This window comes from Liolophura sinensis, chromosome 6, assembly GCF_032854445.1.
Source record: "Liolophura sinensis isolate JHLJ2023 chromosome 6, CUHK_Ljap_v2, whole genome shotgun sequence".
NCBI classification, from domain to species: Eukaryota; Metazoa; Mollusca; class Polyplacophora; order Chitonida; family Chitonidae; genus Liolophura; species Liolophura sinensis.
The window spans coordinates 26,044,098-26,050,639 of NC_088300.1; positions in this window are offsets into that span (position 1 = coordinate 26,044,098).

Below are 6,542 nucleotides of genomic sequence, written 5' to 3' on the forward strand. Positions count from 1 at the left end.
ACCCTACATTTCACTTGTTCCAAAGCCCTCACACATTGTTTGTAGATCAGTGATTCAATATATTAAACCACACCGACGAAATCACATTATGAATAAGCTATTGACACAGAATTTCTCCAACAAGGCGAGGAATGGCGATAATGCCAGTGAAAAACCCACAAGGCTAGTTTGCAGACTGTTTTCGCTGCACTTGTGTATTTTTGTTGCAATAGATAGCTTGCGATGATACGTGCGAGGTCATTTCGGTTCAAAATCACTGACAATCGAAAAACGCTATGTTCACAAAACTTATGTAATTCTGAGAAGAACTCCATTTCAAGAAAAAGAGGCCTCCACGAAAATACGAGTGGTATTCTTCTCGGACATATCGTTCGGCCACGACTTCAAGGAAGAACCGTAAACTGCGAGATTAATGCAGTAAACACTTAACTTTCCAACTGTCGTTTTTGGCTTCTGTTGGTATACTGGAACGTAAGTGTCGCGGACTAGTAACAGTGGGATGAGGAACATCGGTTCAAAAGAGAAGCGATAATATCGTTGAAGATGCGCCTTTGTAAAGACTAAATGACACCAAATCAATGAGGATGCGGCGTTGTAAGACACGTTTGTGTGATCTCGTGAGGCCTCAAGGTAAACGTCCTGATCAAGGAAACCATTAAGTGGATCAACAGCAAACACACGGAGAAAAACTGCTGAGCAGAAGCGTTAAGTTTTCTCTTAATTTACTGATATCATAAAGAATTAACGCCAAACTCAACAAAAAAACGTTCACAAGGTGAAATTGTCAAAACTCACAATCGGTGGCAATCAAAGCTCTCCGATTTCGACAAAAAGGTTGTCTTTGGCATTGAGATTCACAAAACAAGACTTTAATGTCATCAATCATCGCAAAAGAAAACTTATCCTGTAATTTAATTATGTTGTATTTATTAAATTTACGATCGCTTTCAGAAATATCGTCAGGATGAAAAGAAAACGACGTGTGTTTGCTATGTGTAAATGCAGAGAATTAATTGCACTTTGACAAATCAATTTGTTTAATCAGGGCAAATTTGTTTAAAGTGCCGGCCTGGTGTGACGTATGGGAGATTTATTTATTCAAGGGAGCTCAAGTACGGTTCTCTATAAGGCTGTCTGCAGACATCATCCAATTAAAACAACGTCTGTGGTAAATGCGCCTTTGGACTACATGTAATTGAGTTTGAAGCTGTGTAAGGTATATATCCTGATGTGTAATGACGAGACTTGAGAAGATTTCACGCGCTATCAAAACTCCGCCGTGTAGGTCGTTTCCTACAGTGCCGGTGGTGTTGTTGAGGATGACGTCATTGCACATGGGATGATTCTATAGAAGGGCGGCAGTACAACTAGTCTGATCCGGGTTTGCCATAAGCGAACACCTTCCTTAATGAGCTATTTATGTTGATCAGTTCAGGAAAAAACACGCTAATTAGCCCAAAACTCACTCGAGCGGTGAGCACTATCTATATCGGATACGATAGACAATATTTGAGACAACTGGCATCTCCTGTCGGCTCTTCAAACATTATTTACTGCTTAACGCCCCTTGGTCCTATAATATGCTTGCATGGCTCCCCTGTTGTCCGCTAGGGGCCGGCCCAGCAGCCAGTCGTCTACTGTTGCCGGCATTTGATTGACAGAGAGCTTCGCAAACAATTGCCTCTATAGCAGGGCTCCAGGAAGTGTCGATGTGAAAATAAACAGGACATTGACTCAATATTCCTTTCCCCTATCAGAGCCTATGAAATTTGGGCTGTTGGTCGACTCGACCAGAACCTCATTTAAAGGCGGTCGTCCCAGCGATTTCGTCACACTTCATCAGTCGGCCCTCGAGCTTTCAAGAGGAACAACAACAACAAGGTTAAAACTTATTACCTGAGGCAGGAGCACGTTACTATCTGCCGAAAACTTTTTAGGGAAGCTACCAGGACTGATCTCTGTCATTTACTGACAAAGATAGCATTATCATATAAGAAGGTAGGCTTTGTTTATCATTCATATTCCTTCATTTAGTATAGCATTACCAGCGAATGATCCAATTTTCCATTTAAGTGAGTATGCTTTTTGGGAAACTCTTCAGGCAAACGTTTCCTTTTCAGCCATTGGGTAGCATGTGGCCTCCTCTTTGTGTTCACCCACACTGTCTTGCAATATTGCCCCCTGCCAACTTCATCTCATTTATTGTATTGAAGTCGACCACTTTCCTTGATATGCAATGACGCCTAGGACGTTTTTCTAAGAAGGCAGCCTTCTTTTATTTGACATAGAAATTATCTAGGTTTATCTGTGATCGATTGCAACGGTAGCCTGTGATGAAGCCATCACTTGGCTGAAGACCTTTTATCTCCAAACAACAGCCTTCAGCCCATGTGGCTGATAATGTAATCCGCTTTACTTTATAACTGTAATGCATAGAAAATTCTTATTTGCACGTTAAAGTGAACAACTGCGGAAATGATCATGCTTTTATGGACATCAGAGCTATGCCTCTGTGGATTGGTAATTCCCTTAGCCTTACCTAAAGACCACGTGGCCTTAGATATTATTTTTAAAAGGAAGACATGCTTTGTGTTCAAAATTCCAGTAAGAGCAGTTGATTTAAGACCAATACCTTGATTTAGGTTAATTTCTAGGAACAGGCCACTACGTTGCACACTTTCCGCCGCTACGTTCTTTGGGAACATTTCACACGACACATACACCATACACTTTTTTACCTTGCTTATTTCTCTCTAGGTGCCAGAGTGTATGTGACACAAATCACCTAAGTTTGATCAAAGCGCGATTTCATTTAAAACCCAAATGTAATACGGTACTTTACGTGTACTATCGGTTTAATTATATGATTTGTCGGTATTATTCTTTATCGATCTTTTCCATTTTCTTCAAGGTATCTACTGGTAGATACTGCAGTTATCACACAGGACCAGAGACAACAACTTCTGGCAATGACTGCCTTAAAAATGGCCCTCAGGGAGGCTTTTGTTCTACTCTGCTTCATTGCTTACGTCACCGGGATGATGGGAAAGGATCGTGTCTATTACATCGCTGCAGTCGAAGTCATGTGGGATTATGCTCCATCTGGGCACAATTTAGTGGACGGCAGAAAAGGGTGAGTACACTGTAATTTTTTGTTGTCAACGATTGTGCAATTGTTTAAGGCACGATTCAAATACGCTTATTGCATGTTCAACTGAAGCTAAGATCCTTTCTCCTGTAAAGTTGATTATTTATTAGTCTTAAGACATCTCGCAGTGTAACCCAGTTACGCAAAGTAAACAGCTGTAGTACTGAGGAGAAATCCCCATCCCACTTTCCAAAACAATTTGCATAGCTGCATGTTGCTTGTTTTCACTAAGACCATTATTTGACAAAGTGATCTTTTTGTTACGCATTGCACACATTTAATTACTTCGGTATCACTTGCCCAAAATACAAAGGGTAAAATTTCTGAGTGATCGTTTGTATAACTTAAAAAAGTGCCCTCAGAAGACGACAGTCTAATGTTTTATGACAGTGATAATTTGAATTTGTTCTCATGAAGTAAAGCGTGAATTACAAGCCAATTAATGCACACCAACACTTATGTTCAAAAACTAAAAAAAATTCCTCTCTTTTTTTTGGAGCTGCTTTTTTGACAAGCTGGTTTAAAAAAGATAAAGATATTCCTTTTACAGATGCAAATGCCGCTTTTACTTCAGTTTTAGGGCCGAGAACATGACTGAAGTAGAGTATCACATTAGCTTTAACTGCAACCACTTGGCTTGAGATACCACGCAGCATACTTACATACCTTCCAATTTGACATTCAACAGATTTAAGAATGCGCACAAATTATCACTTGAGTAAAAGAGCATTACATTTGAATTCGTCTACCGATTCGCTGGTGTACTAAATACCCCCGAGACTTGGTCCGTTTGCATTCTTTTATTTCTGTTGTATGTGAAATATGATGACCCGTATGTTTAACTTATTACTTATGCATTTACATGAACAGTCAGAATAAAACCCTAACTGCCGTAAATAGACAGGAGGCCGTATTTCACCGTTTACTTGTAACCATCTGCTGTCGTCACTGCTCTGGTTTTACTCTCTATGCTGTACGTTTGCATACGTTTAACCCTAACTTCACATTCGGTGTTATGGATCTTTTCCGCGCTGAAATATGTTTACACGCCCATCCAGTCGACCACCCAGTCCAGATGACGACATAAGACAGATATTTTCATTAAAAATCTGTATAGGCACTTTTACCCTCTAGACCCTCTAGAAATCAGACAAAAATTTAGCCTTGGTATTTGTTCCAGAAATGACCCCTGTGAATTTGGTGATCATTCCGAATTACTGAGATTGTATGCCATGCGTCAGCGTAGACAAGATATATGATTTTAACCTTACTTTAGAATTGTCCCATACTGCCCCGATGTACACACCCAGTGTCCTGGCAGATATCCTAATGACACACAGCACTGAGAAATTCCAACAAAGTTTGAGATCCTGTATTCACATGTCCGCCATTCCACTACCTTTAACGCCAGCCGCCACGAGCATGGCTACAAGTTCAGCTGCAAATCTTTGCAGACCTGTCCACGGAATGTGTCCCTAAGGGGCTAGATTGTGCCAGAGGTTTTCCTGAGCATACATGGTTTTATTTGGTTAAGTTAAAGTTGATATCCTGAAATATGACATTCACGCAGATCTCGTTTGAGAAAATGCAAATTCAAAGATCATATTTATAAGTGTCTTAATTAGGAACCTGATAAATTAATCTACACGGTTTAATTACGGGTGCCAAAAAATTGGTTCTGGTAAATTTGGTAAAACATCTAAACACAACATCTGTCTTACAAATAGTCTTTCCTGCGAAGTAACATTTTTACTCAACCCAGGTTTTTCGAGTTTCTTGTTTTCAATACGGTCGACAAGTAACTTTCATACTTAAGTGAAAATTTGAAGCTGGTGTCACGGCCGCGCCGAGAACGGAGGGACCGACACATAACGGAATCCCTTCGAAGATTCAGTTTATTGACAAGCTTTATTGGGAAAAATTCGAAACATTCAGAAGTGATGTTACAAAATTTATCAGTTTTAATCAGTTGGAAAAAACGTAATCTTATATTTGTGCAGTTGGAACTGGCTTATGGTGTTTACCGTAAAGGTAACCCAGCCATGGCCGCAACTGTGATCATTTTAACTGTTGTACCACAGTAGAATCCCATTAACTCCCTAATAAATGAGTACAAGATGGCGTTAACAAAATGACACACTCAAAGGACGTCGTAAATGGTGCCACTGGTGACAGTCTTCAGAATGCTTTAACGCCTGACATAGATATTGATTTGGGTGACAGAAGCAGAAATCTCTACCGTGTAATGTTATCGAGTTCTTTTGGGGGTCAACCCGTTCATCGTTGAACATCACTACAAAGAGCAAGCAACGTTCATCATTAAGTATACGTATCTAATCTCCGAACGTACAATGGGTATTTTCCAATGGAAGAAAAGGGTTACTCGGGTTGTTTTTTGAGAGATTGCACAACTTCCTGTTGGGGCATTAAACCTCCTCGGGGCACAGGAAAAGATAATGCGGGGTATCTCGGTGAAGCCACAGGTGACACGAAAATATTCTTGTGGGGCATCACAACAAAATATCACAGCATTAGCAGTTCGTCGGACACGATCTAACTCACATCACCATCACTATAGTGCCCCCACCCCATGTACACCTGAATAACATACACAATGCAGCCTTCTTCACCTATGTTCTTCACCTTGTTTTTCATTGGATGCCATAGATCGAGAGCCAAGCTTCAGTAAGCTGAAAACAAACTCACTTATTGGCATCTTCTTGTGTAAGTTTGTTGCTTAAGCGAAAGCTCTTTTATCCCCTCTCAGTACCTGACAGACACGTGAAATGCCCTTTTATACAAATAATCCTACGCCATTTGTGAGAGGTGTTCGGAACTCATCTTAATTTGGGAACGTTCATAATTTTAAATTTACTCAATGCATTTATGAATATCTTTGCCCAAAAGAGCGCTGAACAAAAACCCTATAAGGATTAATATGTCTACATTACTGCAAAAGTCAAATAAACATTATATATATGTTAGTTAAAAGTTGGTTATTCAACGCCGTTTTAAGAAGAACGGTTTGTGCATGTCATTAAAATTTTTCCAGGTTAACTAGTTCCTTTTTCCTGAAATAGTTTTACACATCCGTGTATTTTTCTCTATTCAGGTAAAAGTATACTGGTGGGGACACGTCTACATTTTTGGCTTGGGCAGCTAATTGCAAATAAATGCGTCTCTGGCCATCGATCTAAGTATAAAAGTGCTGAAGGAAATCAAGGAAACGTTCTGCGAGAAAAATATACAATCACAGTTCCTGATACAAAGAGCACCTTAGTGTGAAAAATTTCCATTTCAGCCTTCCACAATCGATCAAACGTTTTCTGTATCGCGGTCACATTTTAGCCAATGTCAGCAGCTGCCCATTCAATGGACTGCGTTTTTCAGATTG